The following is a 15,500-nucleotide window of genomic DNA, read 5'->3' on the forward strand; positions in this document are numbered from 1 at the left end:
CCAGTCTTCTGTATGTAGTTGCTTAGTCTATATATAAACGACGCACGTCAGCCACTGCCAAATTAGCAACCGCAGGATATGGTGTGTAAGTAGCCAATAAAGGCCAGGTCGGACCATCATTTCTCAGTGGACCTAACCTTACCTGTGCTACTGTGTGTGGGAGGGCGCCATCAAGCCAATTATGGTGTTCTTGATAAGATAAAGGTATCTCTAAGTATGCATATGCCCTGTACTGGCCAGGGACATTCGCAACAGTGTATTCGTGAAAAGTGTTTGTACCCCCATCAACTGCTGGAAATACGACCCAAGAATAAAAAAGTTCTGTTCTATAGGCTGCATGGGCGTCCACCACAAAAGTGACCGGACCCCCCTGGACCGTCAGTCCATGTGCTAACAGATGTCCCGTGAGCAGTTGGCGCATATTAAGCGCTACGTGCACCACTAGAGGATTCGCCATCTATAGAGAAACAGCACCCGGGTAGAGAAGGCACACCAATAACGGGGTTTTTCCTTTCAAAGTTCAAGCTTGAACAACCGACCACTAAGTAATAGGATGCACCTATCCTGTGGCGGTGGAAATCCTCAGCCCTACGGACGTCTCCGCTTACGGAACCGAGGAGTCAAAATATATATGAGACCGAAAGAGTCAGCCGGACCCAAAACTTAGAGCCAGACCAATCGTTGGCGGCGCCATGTCGCGTGGGCTCTCATAATCCTAAATGAGACTACTGGATTTCTAGGCAGCAGGATCGTTCACGGTGTGGGGGACTGAGTCTGACACACTTGGAAGGACCTCTGTCACCCTAAAATCCGGTTTTGCTCCGGCTAACTAGCAGTGCCTCATTTCTCCCAAAGGGAAGAGATGATTGGGCAGCCGAGCGCATGACATCTTTGGAACTTCTCAGGGAAGTCGTGGTCACTCAGATCCAAACCAACTCTCTCATTTACAGTATGATCTCATATACAAATGACAAAGGCAGTATAAGTTTTATATAATGTTTTAATAAAACGACTGCATTTTAGATAATAAGGCGTGAGCCGCAATAACCAGAACCATACAACACAGTAGGATTGAAATAGTCACCAGGAGAGTAAAACATAAGAATAACGCTATTATGGTGTTTAACAATTTCTACTCTCCCTCTGCTAGTTCTATTTCGAGCACAGCATGTTAAGCTTCTAACTTGCCTTTCTGTATCCCTCGGGAGACATAAGCTCTTATACCTGAGCAAAGGCCTGTGATCTGGTTCAGCATCTGCAACGAGGCAGTCAGCGTCTAGTTGTGGTTCCCTGGTCGGAATCTCCCTCCTTCCTGTATTCGGACAAGGAAGTGTTTTTATAACTAACATGTCAGCGTGATCACAAAATGTCACTACGCAGGAATGCCAAAGACTAAACTCCTACCACGTCTATCGGCAATGTACCAGACTGTATCCTTGACCGAAGCACAGAGTGAACAAGAATGTGTTATGGAGAACTCCAGTGCTGAAGTAGGCTAAACAGTGTGATATGAAATATAAAACAAGACCGTAGAACTGGCTATTTGAAAAATAACAGTACGAAGCCGAATAAAAAGCATTTAGGGCAAAGTGCACAGAGGCTCTAAGCTGCGAGCAAAGGAATGAAATACATCCAGGGCAAAATGCACAAAGGCCTAAAGCCTGAAGCTAATGCGCAAAGGATACGTAAAACTGACCACTCTACAGTGCTATACGTGTTGTTCCTCCACCCCACAATCAAGTCCAATCTGAAAGGGGAGCCCACTCCACCAAGGGCAAGGCCACAGATTTGCACCAATTTACGCCACGGGCTCCCCCATCTGTCCAAAATTAACATTTCTACCCCAAGCCCAATCCATCAGTACAGTAAGTACCCCAACTGCTCCATTCTTTTACCCATTTCTTGGGGTAACCCATGCTCTGGTATACTACTTTTTTGGCTTGCTGGCACCATTTCCATATCTTTCTCCCATTTGTGAATCCTGGGAGGAATTGATGAGCTCCACACTTTAGCCACATTCCTTTTTGCCACTCCGGGTCCAGTCTCCAACCATATTTTCGCATATTTACGTCATGCACTCGCCCCATGTATATTTAAAAGAAGCCACTTGCCAGCCATCGGGACCACTAAGATGGCCGTCACTCTTGACATCACTCTTGTCACTCACTCTCAGGCGCCCTTCTGATCCTGTGTAAAAGTGTTGTTCAATAAAAGGACCTGTGTAGGACTCGGAGCTGCCTAGGGTGAATTCTTTTGAGAAGAAGCCGTTGACCCGTACCCGACCCAGTGGCTTTGTGTAGAGCAGAAAGACCCAGGATTTCAACTCCTTGCCAAACCCCATGTCGGCTAATACCACAAATAGTAATTCCCATTTGAAGGAGTCAAAGGCCTTTTAGGTGCTCAGTGATAATTGGATTGCAGAACCCCTCAGTATTCGTCACTTAGCCAAGCATCCGAAAAGGCACAGCAAATTGTGAGAGGTGGAACACAAGGGCATTGGTTCCATGTGGTAGGGTCCAATCAATTTACCCATTACCTACTGAAGCCAATATTTTAGCCAGTATTTCGACTACTGTACTTAGGATGGTAACTGACCTGTAAGAGGCGCACCCGTCTGGTGGCTTGCCCTCTTCGTAGATAAGAACTATGGTGACCAGTTTGAGATGGGTAAGGTAGGCATCCCCCCTACCCCCCTTTGCTTCGTACAACAATTTACAAATCAGGTCACACACCAATCTCACAGTGCATTTCAAGAATTCTGGATGAATCCATTTAGCCCTGGTTCCTTCCCTCTCTTACCCTGGTGTATTGCCTCTGTGATCTTTTGGCACTGATTTCCCTTCAAGCGTAATCGCGTTGTCTAGGTCAAGAGCCGGGACAAGCAAGTCATGCTTGAAGTTTTGGAGGTCAGTTCTCCCATGCCTTCAGCTCCAGGGCTATATATATTCATCAATAGCGTGGCAAAGGCCCCTGCAGTGTCCTCTGCAGTGTCTGCTACCACCTCTTCCTCATCGATTACCAGGCTTATCCAGCTTGTCCGTTCCTCCTGTCTTGCCAGACATGCTACAAGCTTGCCTACCTTATTGCCTACTTCAAACCACTTGTAGTGTTTGGCCCTAAAGAGGGTTTGGCCCTTTTCTTCTACTAGACTTCTTAATTCATCTCTTATGAGGGATATGAGGGTAGTTGCTTGGGTTCCTGTTGTAGTGCATACTCCCCAGGAATATCGACTAGCTTGGTCTTCAAAACCACTGTCTTTTTTAGCTTTTCTTTCTTTTTCCCTGCGGTGTGGGGGATATAAAACTTCCCCTTATGATTGCTGTGTAGTTCTTCTAGGTCACCACTACATTAGTAGGAGTGTTCCATAACAGCCATTAACATCTGTCTGGTGGGACAGTCTCTCACCTCCCAGGGGCCTAACCTCCAACCCTCTCCACCCATTGAATACCACTGCCCCAGTTGGGTACAGATCTATGAGTGGTTTGATATTCCCCTGGGCATATGCCTGGTGTCACTGTACCAACTTCCTTGCACCTGGGGAACCAGTAGGTAGTTTAGTATCAACATGGATCCCTAGATACACAGCTTAAGAGTACTTTTGCTTTCCAGGGTGCGAGTCTCTCCATAAGTCAAGCTGTCCCATAGCTGCTGAGAAAGTGTGTAAACAAGTGTCTCCCCCAACTGGGTGCCTGTCATGAGTGAGTATGTTGTGTGCTCCCCTCCATGGTGAAGTTAAAGTCCCCCCGACTATTGTGATGGCCAGTGGAGCCTGCACCAACCAGTTACCCATCTTTTTAAACTGCTGGGTCTGGAGACTGGGTGGTGGGCGGGAGATTCTAGGAGCTACAGCTAGATGATCCCCATTACACTGTCCCAACAGTGTTGCGCAACCTCCCCCGCATCTCTCTGTGGCAGAAGCACCGTGAGCGGGAGAGAACTTTTATTCAGCATCCCCACTCCCCTCAAGCCAGTCATGAGTCTTGAGTGTACGGGCACTATGTATCTGCCTCTTCTCAGAAAGGAGCAGTTATTTTTTACTAGGTGAGTCTCCTGCAGCAGGATTATGTTGGTTGTGTCGGTTTAAAAAGTGCGGTACCACCCCTCATGTCATTTGGACGTGAACCAGTTCATGTTCCTGGAGAGGATTGTGACTCCTCATGAGGTATGTTAGCGCTTGTGCCCGTGTGAATCATTCAGGCCTTTGTAGTCGTCTGTGTGCAAACCTGCGATCCCCTCTGTCTGTCTGCTCAAGTGTCAGAATTCCCCTCCCCAACTCCACCCTCTCTGCACATCCAGGCTGTGAGTGTAGAACGACCTACCTCCCCAATGCCTGGGGTGTCTGTTGCCTTCCCACACCCAAAATCAAATCCTGTTTTTGTTACTTTAGCTGCCAACAGGCCTCTTCATGTCCCTTGTCACCAGTTGGCCTCGGTTGTTGTCCTTCATGTCCTGTTCAGCTTGCTCCATCTACTCTGAGGGCTGGTCCACTACTTAGCAGCAATGCCAGTCTGAGATCATCCTCACCATTTGGGGACTGATAGCCCCCGCCATCCCTCAAACGAGTCCTGTGCCTCTCCCGGAGAGGAACAGACCCGGGATTTCCCCCATCTAGGATGCATAATTTAGCTGGGAATCACATATAGCACTGAAGGTTTTGCTTACTGAGTTCTTCTTTGATCCTGTCAAATGATCATCACCGCACCTGTACCTTGTTTGTGAAGTCTGGGAAGACCATCACGGACTAGTTTTCAAAATGCAGAGGTCTGTTTTGTTGTGCCCCACAAAGAACAGCATTTCAGTTTCAGAAGTCTATGAATCAGGCTATTATTGGTCTAGGTTGCGCCCCCAGCACCTTGTGCGTCCTCTCCACTGATAAGTGTGGGGACAGTTCACTAGCTGGCATAGAGGACATCACAAAGTCTTCGATGAATTTCTCCACCTTCGAGCTGTCAGCTTTTTCGGTGATACCCATGAAGCGCAGATTGTTGCAGCAGGATCTGCCTTCCTTGCCTTGCACCCTGGTATGTAGCAAACGGGTGGTAATGTTAAGTTGATGGACCTCATCCAAAAGGGTTTTGATGAAGGCCTCCTGGTGCTGCAATGCTGCCTCAGCAGTGGTAACTCTCTCATTTAGTTTCCCTATGTCATTCCAAATTAAAATTACATTGACTGTCTCTGTGTCCATTTTTGTTTCTAACATCATGCAGGAATCTGTAATGGCCTGGATATATTTTTAAGGGTTGGTCCACTGTCTTTTGTCACTGAGCCAGCCTCTCTTATTGGTGGCTCCCCTCCGCGGTCGTACTGACGGTATATATCTCCAGCCAGTTGGATGAGGCCAGCTTGATACTTTTGTTCCGCACAATAGTAAGCTATGGGTGTGCTCTCCTCACCAGGTATTTTCCATAGGGTCCTACAAGGCTGTTACTAAGTTTGCAGGGGGTTTCTCTTCACCTCAGACTGCACCCATGGGAGATGAGCAGTGCCCTCATTTCCCACCTTTGTCCCTTCAAGCAGATTAGGATCTTGCTATGTATCTCTGTTGCTGGTGGCTGTCCACTTCCTACTGTTCCTCCCTGCAGCTGTCTGAGTTTGGGAGGAGAGGGGCATTTCCAGCTGCATCAGAATGCACAGATGGTGTTAATGCCCACCATTCACTCCTCGAGTCCCATGCGAGGGCTGCCTCATTTTGGCTCGCCTGCCTAATGCCAGTGGGTCCTGACGTGCCCCCTCCCAGTCCACTCAGGGGAAGGGCACATTGCTGGGTTGTTCTTGCCGACTGAAGGGAGAACCTAGTCCTATGGCCGGTGCTTCTTTCCAATAGTAGCTGCTGTTTTGGCTGTGATGCAGTTTAGCACATCGGGCTGCCTATCAGGGTACTGCTGCCGCTCCTAGGGCTTCCCATCATGCTTCCTGTCTTCCCACAGGTTTGCCGATTGGCAGGCTTCCATCTCTACCCCCGCGGGTCCAGAATTACTGCTGAGGCTGACCATCACCGGCAGGAGCTCACATTCCTGGCGCCATGTTCCGTCGGCGCCGAAACCACACCCAACAACTTACACAGTTTTGTAGTAAGTCTCTAACTCCATTATTGTCTATGGGGGGGTTGCTGTATCAGGGGAGGGCCATGTGTAGCACTAAAATTACTGCAACATTGCAGTTTATGAATACCGAAGAGTAGTAAACTTATTCAAAAGTGTAAGATCCTAAAAAAGTGCAGTTTGTGAATACCGAAAAGTAGTAAGCTTACTCAAAGTTGTAGGTCAGTGCAAAAGTGTAAGTTACTACAAAAGTGCAGTTTGTGAATACCAAGAGTAGTAAACTTCTTCAGAAGTGTAAACTTGCTCCAAAGTGTAAATTACCTTGGTAACTAAGGCTTATTATATTTTAGAATTTTTTATTTTAGTTTATTAATGACAATGAATGCGTATCCAAGTGCAGATATTATGAATACATGTTGTGATCAATATAAACAGAACAAACATGATGATACTAGTAGATTAGAAACAAATGGCAACTTGGTTAAACACAATAAGATGAAGCTCCTCTCTTCCAATGCTGTAGCTCAGTTAAACCTGTTCCGATGGAAAAGTGGCTCCACGAGTTTCTCCGAAGGAAGTGACATGTATGCTTTACAAGTCGTTTCTTGATCTGCTGCTGTGCGCAGCTTCAGGGATAAGATGGCTTTGGGCCTCTTGTTGGCATTCCATACTCTGAAACTTCAGAGAGCACACTCAATCTGAGGTACAAGTCCAGGGCATTTAGGGCTGAGATGTCTGCATTGCATGCCCTATTCTTCCAGGAAATCTCAAGAGTCCTCTCTGATGAACAGGCCTGTGCATTGAGATTAAATACACTTCACATATTATCTTAAAAGGAGTCAGACCTCCAGATTTGTGATTTAAAATGCAGAAAATCACATATAAATGATGTTGCACACTTAATGTATTTCTAAATCAAACTACTGACATGTTAATCAGCTGTTTGTTGTACAATCAAAATAATACATGATGTATTTGTAAATGAAAATCAAAAATATGTATTCATAATGAGTAGATATATCAATTAATGCATAATTCAAACAGTGGGGAGGACACAAGCAGGAAAAGCACAAAGCAAATGCTTCATTGGAATGTTCGGCATTTGGCTGCTCATTGTGGGTTTGTTGCTTGGAATCTACCAACTAACCTTCTTCAACTGTGATCCCTACACAGGTCGCGGATTCCTTGTTCACTGTGAGTGATCAGCACATTGTCTTCTCCCTTGACAGTCTAAATCAGGGGTCTCCTACCTTTGCTGTACTTAGAGCTACTTCTGATCAGTGAAAATCATCGTGAGCTACTGGAGGCTGAACAACTCACGCATTGTTAGCAGAGACTGCCACGCCCAGCCCCGTTGACTTTACGCCTGATGTCCAAGGAGCAAGACACTGTGGCTTGATCAAATACTGTGCCTAGGGGCACTATGGCAGGGCTGCCACGTACGAACATATGTGTATTAATGGGATATTTTTGTATGGGTGACTGAGAGCCTCTGTGGTATGTACTTTCAGGACATACCTTTCGCCATATGTGGCACAGTTACATGTATAACACAAACATACAATCATTTTTTCTAAATGGGAGAAATTTAGAGTGCAGAACAGTGTTCTGCACAAATGCTCATGATATGGAACATTTTTTCTGCACTTAAGATTTCTCTTATTTAAAAAAAAAAGAAATGGCTGTATTTGTCAGTTACTCTTACGGCACGGTGTCTACTGCCACTGGGAGTAGGGCTGCTGTTTGTACATGCAGCATTTTGAAATGGTAAAATAATTGCTTCATCATTAAGATACGTTTTCATTTTCTCCCATTTAAACGTATTCAGAAACATAATGTTGTTGACAGCTCCAGTATTGATTTGACAAGGACTTATATTTAAGAGTTAAGTATTTCAGGGCTTCAGTTCTTCACCTCTGTGACCCAGACCCAGCCTGGGCCATGTACCCACCTGAGCACTGCTCATTCCCAGGCCCTCCCTTCTATCTGCAGCCTGATGAGAATAATGTAAAATAAATACAGCCTTCCCTTAACTTTAAAAGAGAAATATGACTTTGTGCTTATTTGAAAACAAACTCAAGGGTATGAGCTACTCTGGAGGTGTCTGGGAGCTACTGGTAGCGCGCCATCGACTCGGTGCAAACACCGGGTCTAGATAAATGAATCGTCATCTCTTCATGTAGACTAGAGCTATCCAGCAAGAACAGAACTCTAGGAAGTGAGTCTCTATCTCACGGTCACTTATTTTACAAAGGCATCCACCCTTAATAGGCCCTTTGCTGGCAATGCCCTGAGTCTCTGGGACCCTCTATCAGATAACAGAAAATATCGGACCAGCTCCCCCACGACAAGTGTTCAAATCAGACCTCAAAAAGACCTTTCAGCTGAGTTGTAGATTTGACCTTTTTTGGAGGTTGACCCCCTGAAGATGCTTGGTTTCTTCTCCCCTTTTCCTCTCTTTGCCTTTTCTCTTTCTTTTCTGGAATCTCATTATGTTCTCATTCTACCATGCACTTCCCATGACATATGCTTCACACATGCTCAGAATTTAGATTTTATTGAATGCAGAGAGCTGTGTATTATGTATTGGTTTCTTGCTTTGTCTATGCAGCAGCCAATATAAATGCAGTAACAACAAGATTGTATTTCCCTGAGCCTGTTGGCATGCTTGATGGATGCACTATCATGGCTCTCTAGACCACAGTTGAGGCTCCCATGCATAAAGCCAGCACTCTTCTCTGATGATGCACATTGGAAACAAAATGCAGAAAAATCTGTAAAGTAAAGAACATCGGTTACTGCTGTTGGAATGGAAAAGTCCTCTGCATGCTAACAAACGTGCACCCCTGCCCTAAGTGCCCATTTGTACTTTTGCCTGAACCCCTGATGCTGATTTTTGTTGTCATAGGCAAACACGGATCATGTGTGTGCACCATGACATAGGCCTGTCTCAGGGATTACAGTCTTGTTTGGCCCCCAAATCTCTACCTTCATAGTGGTGGAAGGTTACTGCCTTCACCAGGAGTTAGGCAGCACAAGCGCTGTGGTGGCAGCACACCTTGTAGTGATCAGTGAGGCTGAACAAGTCTTTTAACCTGTGTAACTGGAGTGAGGCCTTCAGGATCACTCACTTTATAAAGTTCTTCGCCCGTGCGCTTAACTCGCTCCTTGACCTACATCAGTTAGATGTGAAGTGCCGCGCAGTGCAGGACTGGCGACTCCGCCCTGGATGTATGTGTGCCCGGGAAGGTACAATACAGGGATAGAGCAGTGCAGGACTGGCGACTCCGCCCTGGGTGTATGTGTGCCCGGGAAGGTACAATACAGGGATAGAGCAGTGCAGGGCTGGCGACTCCGTCCTGGGTGTATGTGTGCCCGGGAAGGGTACAATACAGGGATAGAGCAGTGCAAGGCTGGCGACTCCGCCCTGTGTGTATGTGTGCCCGGGAAGGTACAATACAGGGATAGAGCAGTGCAGGACTGGCGACTCCGCCCTAGGTGTATGTGTGCCCGGGAAGGTACAATACAGGGATAGAGCAGTGCAGGACTGGCGACTCTGCCCTGGGTGTATGTGTGCCTGGGAAGGTACAATACAGGGATGGTACAATACAGGGATGGAGCAGTGCAGGACTGGCAACTCCGCCCTGGGTGTATGTGTGCCCGGGAAGGTACAATACAGGGATAGAGCAGTGCAGGGCTGGCGACTCCGCCCTAGGTGTATGTGTGCCCGGGAAGGTACAATACAGGGATAGAGAAGTGCAGGGCTGGCGACTCCGCCCTGGGTGTATGTGTGCCCGGGAAGGTACAATACAGGGATAGAGCAGTGCAGGACTGGCGACTCCGCCCTGGGTGTATGTGTGCCCGGGAAGGTACAATACAGGGATAGAGCAGTGCAGGGCTGGCGACTCCGCCCTGGGTGTATGTGTGCCCGGGAAGGTACAATACAGGGATAGAGCAGTGCAGGGCTGGCGACTCCGCCCTGGGTGTATGTGTGCCCGGGAAGGTACAATACAGGGATAGAGCAGTGCAGGGCTGGCGACTCCGCCCTGGGTGTATGTGTGCCCGGGAAGGTACAATACAGGGATAGAGCAGTGCAGGACTGGCGACTCCGCCCTGGGTGTATGTGTGCCCGGGAAGGGTACAACACAGGGATAGAGCAGTGCAGGACTGGCGACTCCGCCGTGGGTGTATGTGTGCCCGGGAAGGTACAATACAAGGATAGAGCAGTGCAGGACTGGTGACTCCGCCCTGGGTGTATGTGTGCCTGGGAAGGTACAATACAAGGATAGAGCAGTGCAGGGCTGGCGACTCCGCCCTGGGTGTATGTGTGCTTGGGAAGGGTACAATACAGGGATAGAGCAGTGCAGGACTGGCGACTGCCCTGGGTGTATGTGTGCCTGGGAAGGTACAATACAGGGATAGAGCAGTGCAGGACTGGCGACTCCGCCCTGGGTGTATGTGTGCTTGGGAAGGGTACAATACAATGATAGAGCAGTGCAGGGCTGGCGACTCCGCCCTGGGTGTATGTGTGCCTGGGAAGGGTACAATACAGGGATAGAGCAGTGCAGGACTGGCGACCCCACCCTGGGTGTATGTGTGCCTGGGAAGGTACAATACAGGGATAGAGCAGTGCAGGACTGGCGACTCCGCCCTGGGTGTATGTGTGCCCGGGAAGGGTACAATACAGGGATAGAGCCGTGCAGGACTGGTGACTGCCCTGGGTGTATGTGTGCCTGGGAAGGGTACAATACAGGGATAGAGCAGTGCAGGACTGGCGACTCCGCCCTGGGTGTATGTGTGCCCAGGAGGGTACAATACAGGGATAGAGCAGTGCAGGACTGGCGACTCCGCCCCGGGTGTATGTGTGCCCGGGAAGGGTACAATACAGGGATAGAGCAGTGCAGGACTGGCGACTCCGCCCTGGGTGTATGTGTGCCCGGGAAGGGTACAACACAGGGATAGAGCAGTGCAGGACTTGTGATTCTGCCCTGGGTGTATGTGTGCCCGGGAAGGGTACAACACAGGGATAGAGCAGTGCAGGACTGGTGACTCTGCCCTGGGTGTATGTGTGCCTGGGAAGGGTACAATACAGGGATAGAGCAGTGCAGGGCTGGTGACTCTGCCCTGGGTGTATGTGTGCCCAGGAGGGTACAATACAGGGATAGAGCAGTGCAGGACTGGCGACTCCGCCCCGGGTGTATGTGTGCCCGGGAAGGGTACAATACAGGGATAGAGCAGTGCAGGACTGGCGACTCCGCCCTGGGTGTATGTGTGCCCGGGAAGGGTACAACACAGGGATAGAGCAGTGCAGGACTTGTGATTCTGCCCTGGGTGTATGTGTGCCCGGGAAGGGTACAACACAGGGATAGAGCAGTGCAGGACTGGTGACTCTGCCCTGGGTGTATGTGTGCCTGGGAAGGGTACAATACAGGGATAGAGCAGTGCAGGGCTGGTGACTCTGCCCTGGGTGTATGTGTGCCTGGGAAGGTACAATACAGGGATAGAGCAGTGCAGGACTGGCGACTCCGCCCTGGGTGTATGTGTGCCCGGGAAGGTACAATACAGGGATAGAGCAGTGCAGGGCTGGTGACTCCGCACTGGGTGTGTGTGTGCTTGGGAAGGGTACAATACAGGGATAGAGCAGTGCAAGACTGGCGACTCTGCCTTGGGTGTATGTGTGTCACGGAAGGTACAATACAGGGATAGAGCAGTGCAGGACTGGCGACTCCGCCCTGGGTGTATGTGTGCCTGGGAAGGTACAATACAGGGATAGAGCAGGGCAGGACTGGCGACTCCGCCCTGGGTGTATGTGTGCCCGGGAAGGGTACAATACAGGGATAGAGCAGTGCAGGACTGGCGACTCTGCCCTGGGTGTATGTGTGCCCGGGAAGGGTACAATACAGGGATAGAGCAGTGCAGGACTGGCGACTCCGCCCTGGGTGTATGTGTGCCTGGGAAGGTACAATACAGGGATAGAGCAGTGCAGGACTGGCGACTCCGCCCTGGGTGTGTGTGTGCCCGGGAAGGGGACAATACAGGGATAGAGCAGTGCAGGACTGGCGACTCCGCCCTGGGTGTATGTGTGCCTTGGAAGGCACAATACAGGGATAGAGCAGTGCAGGGCTGGCGACTGCCCTGGGCGTATGTGTGCCCGGGAAGGTACAATACAGGGATAGAGCAGTGCAGGACTGGCGACTCCGCCCTGGGTGTATGTGTGCCTTGGAAGGCACAATACAGGGATAGAGCAGTGCAGGGCTGGCGACTGCCCTGGGTGTATGTGTGCCTGGGAAGGGTACAATACAGGGATAGAGCAGAGCAGGGCTGGTGACTCTGCCCTGGGTGTATGGGTGCCTGGGAAGGTACAATACAGGGATAGAGCAGTGCAGGACTGGCGACTCCGCCCTGGGTGTATGTGTGCCCGGGAAGGTACAATAGAGGGATAGAGCAGTGCAGGGCTGGTGACTCCGCCCTGGGTGTGTGTGTGCCTGGGAAGGGTACAATACAGGGATAGAGCAGTGCAAGACTGGCGACTCTGCCCTGGGTGTATGTGTGTCACGGAAGGTACAATACAGGGATAGAGCAGTGCAGGACTGGCGACTCCGCCCTGGGTGAATGTGTGCCTGGGAAGGTACAATACAGGGATAGAGCAGGGCAGGACTGGCGACTCCGCCCTGGGTGTATGTGTGCCCGGGAAGGGTACAATACAGGGATAGAGCAGTGCAGGACTGGCGACTCCGCCCTGGGTGTATGTGTGCCCGGGAAGGGTACAATACAGGGATAGAGCAGTGCAGGACTGGCGACTCCGCCCTGGGTGTATGTGTGCGTGGGAAGGTACAATACAGGGATAGAGCAGTGCAGGACTGGCGACTCCGCCCTGGGTGTGTGTGTGCCCGTGAAGGGTACAATACAGGGATAGATCAGTGCAGGACTGGCGACTCCGCCCTGGGTGTATGTGTGCCTTGGAAGGCACAATACAGGGATAGAGCAGTGCAGGGCTGGCGACTGCCCTGGGTGTATGTGTGCCCGGGAAGGTACAATACAGGGATAGAGCAGTGCAGGACTGGCGACTCCGCCCTGGGTGTATGTGTGCCCGGGAAGGTACAATACAGGGATAGAGCAGTGCAGGGCTGGTGACTCCGCCCTGGGTGTATGTGTGCCCGGGAAGATACAATACAGGGATAGAGCAGTGCAGGGCTGGCGACTCCGCCCTGGGTGTATGTGTGCCCAGGAAGGTACAATACAGGGATAGAGCAGTGGAGGGCTGGCGACTCCGCCCTAGGTGTATGTGTGCCCGGGAAGGGTACAATACAGGGATAGAGCAGTGCAGGACTGGCGACTCCGCCCTGGGTGTATGTGTGCCCGGGAAGGTACAATACAGGGATAGAGCAGTGCAGGACTGGCGACTCCGCCCTGGGTGTATGTGTGCACGGGAAGGTACAATACAGGGATAGAGCAGTGCAGGGCTGGTGACTCCGCCCTGGGTATATGTGTGCCTGGGAAGGTACAATACAGGGATAGAGCAGTGCAGGCCTGGCGAGTCTGCCCTGGGTGTATGTGTGCCTGGGAAGGGTACAATACAGGGATGGAGCAGTGCAGGACTGGCGACTCCGCCCTGGGTGTATGTGTGCCTGGGAAGGTACAGTACAGGGATAGAGCAGTGCAGGACTGGCGACTCCGCCCTGGGTGTATGTGTGCCCGGGAAGGTACAATACAAGGATAGAGCAGTGCAGGACTGGCGACTCCGCCCTGGGTGTATGTGTGCCCGGGAAGGTACAATACAGGGATAGAGCAGTGCAGGGCTGGCGACTCCGCCCTGGGTGTATGTGTGCCCGGAAAGGGTACAATACAGGGATAGAGCAGTGCAGGACTGGCGACTCCGCCCTGGGTCTATGTGTGCCCGGGAAGGTACAATACAGGGATGGAGCAGTGCAGGACTGGCGACTCCGCCCTGGGTGTATGTGTGAACCTGGGAAGGTACAATACAGGGATAGAGCAGTGCAGGGCTGGCGACTCTGCCCTGGGTGTATGTGTGCCTGGGAAGGTACAATACTGGGATAGAGCAGTGCAGGGCTGGCGACTCTGCCCTGGGTGTATGTGTACCCGGGAAGGTACAATACAGGGATAGAGCAGTGCAGGGCTGGCGACTCTGCCATGGGTGTATGTGTGCCTGGGAAGGTACAATACAAGGATAGAGCAGTGCAGGGCTGGCGACTGCCCTGGGTGTATGTGTGCCCGGGAAGGTACAATACAGGGATAGAGCAGTGCAGGACTGGCGACTCCGCCCTGGGTGTATGTGTGCCCGGGAAGGTACAATACAGGGATAGAGCAGTGCAGGACTGGCGACTCCGCCCTGGGTGTATGTGTGCCCGGGAAGGTACAATACAGGGATAGAGCAGTGCAGGGCTGGCGACTCCACCCTGGGTGTATGTGTGCCTGGGAAGGGTACAATACAGGGATAGAGCAGTGCAGGACTGGCGACTCCGCCCTGGGTGTATGTCTGCCCGGTAAGGTACAATACAGGGATAGAGCAGTGCAGGACTGGCGACTCCGCCCTGGGTGTATGTGTGCCTGGTAAGGTACAATACAGGGATAGAGCAGTGCAGGGCTGGCGACTCCACGCTGGGTGTATGTGTGCCCGGGAAGGGTACAATACAGGGATAGAGCAGTGCAGGGCTGGTGACTCCGCACTGGGTGTATGTGTGCCCGGGAAGGGTACAATACAGGGATAGAGCAGTGCAGGGCTGGTGACTCCGCCCTGGGTGTCTGTGTGCCCGGGAAGGGTACAATACAGGGATAGAGCAGTGCAGGGCTGGTGACCCCACCCTGGGTGTATGTGTGCCTGGGAAGGTACAATACAGGGATAGAGCAGTGCAGGACTGGCGACTCCGCCCTGGGTGTATGTGTGCCCGGGAAGGTACAATACAGGGATAGAGCAGTGCAGGGCTGGCGACTCCGCCCTGGGTGTATGTGTGCCCGGGAAGGTACAATACAGGGATAGAGCAGTGCAGGGCTGACGACTCCGCCCTGGGTGTATGTGTGCCCGGGAAGGTACAATACAGGGATAGAGCAGTGCAGGGCTGGCGACTCCGCCCTGGGTGTATGTGTGCCCGGGAAGGTACAATACAGGGATAGAGCAGTGCAGGACTGGCGACTCCGCCCTGGGTGTATGTGTGCCCGGGAAGGGTACAACACAGGGATAGAGCAGTGCAGGACTGGCGACTCCGCCGTGGGTGTATGTGTGCCCGGGAAGGTACAATACAAGGATAGAGCAGTGCAGGACTGGTGACTCCGCCCTGGGTGTATGTGTGCCTGGGAAGGTACAATACAAGGATAGAGCAGTGCAGGGCTGGCGACTCCGCCCTGGGTGTATGTGTGCTTGGGAAGGGTACAATACAGGGATAGAGCAGTGCAGGACTGGCGACTGCCCTGGGTGTATGTGTGCCTGGGAAGGTACAATAC

Source organism: Pleurodeles waltl, chromosome 4_1 (genome assembly GCF_031143425.1).
Source record: "Pleurodeles waltl isolate 20211129_DDA chromosome 4_1, aPleWal1.hap1.20221129, whole genome shotgun sequence".
In the NCBI taxonomy this organism is placed as follows: domain Eukaryota; kingdom Metazoa; phylum Chordata; class Amphibia; order Caudata; family Salamandridae; genus Pleurodeles; species Pleurodeles waltl.